We start from the raw sequence: 669 nt of genomic DNA, 5'->3' as shown, positions 1-669 counted from the left end.
AGATTCTTCTTCTTGCTAAATGCAGCTTTTGCCATGGCAATCCTGGATTTAATTTCACTAGTACACCTTCCATCATCTGTTAACAAGCTACCCAAATATTTAAAACATTTCACATTCTCCAGTTGTTTTTGGTCTATCAGTATTGTGACTGGGGTTGGTCGCCTCGAAATTTTCATTACTTTTGTTTTCTCCACATTTATTTCCATGCCATAGCACCTTCCAATTTCAATTAGTCTATCAATCACACCCTGTAGCACAGTTTCTTCCTTAGCCATTAACACAAGGTCATCTGCATATTTCACAGTTTGAATAATTTGCCCTCCTACTTTGAAGTCTCCAAGCCCATCCAGAGCTTCCCACAATGATATGCATACAAAAACTGTTATATAATTGCGGACATTTTATTTAATTTAAAACTAATACCAAAAAATAATGTAGTCTATAGTAGACCTGCCTTCTAACCCTTGTATTCTAATTCATAATACATGTAATAATTGGGACTGGGCATAAAATGAAATCTGTCAAACGGTATGGCACAGTTTATTATTCTGCTCTTTATTAAGAATGTGTCTGGTCACAGGGAATAACGAGTAGGAATCTGTATGATAGAAACTGCTATTTACTTATCACAGATTTACTTGTAACAGTTTACTAATGATTACTGCAGGG

This window comes from Cryptotermes secundus, unplaced genomic scaffold, assembly GCF_002891405.2.
Source record: "Cryptotermes secundus unplaced genomic scaffold, Csec_1.0 scaffold1894, whole genome shotgun sequence".
NCBI classification, from domain to species: Eukaryota; Metazoa; Arthropoda; class Insecta; order Blattodea; family Kalotermitidae; genus Cryptotermes; species Cryptotermes secundus.
The sequence above is the reverse complement of the archived record's forward strand: the minus strand, read 5'-3'. Positions refer to the sequence as shown.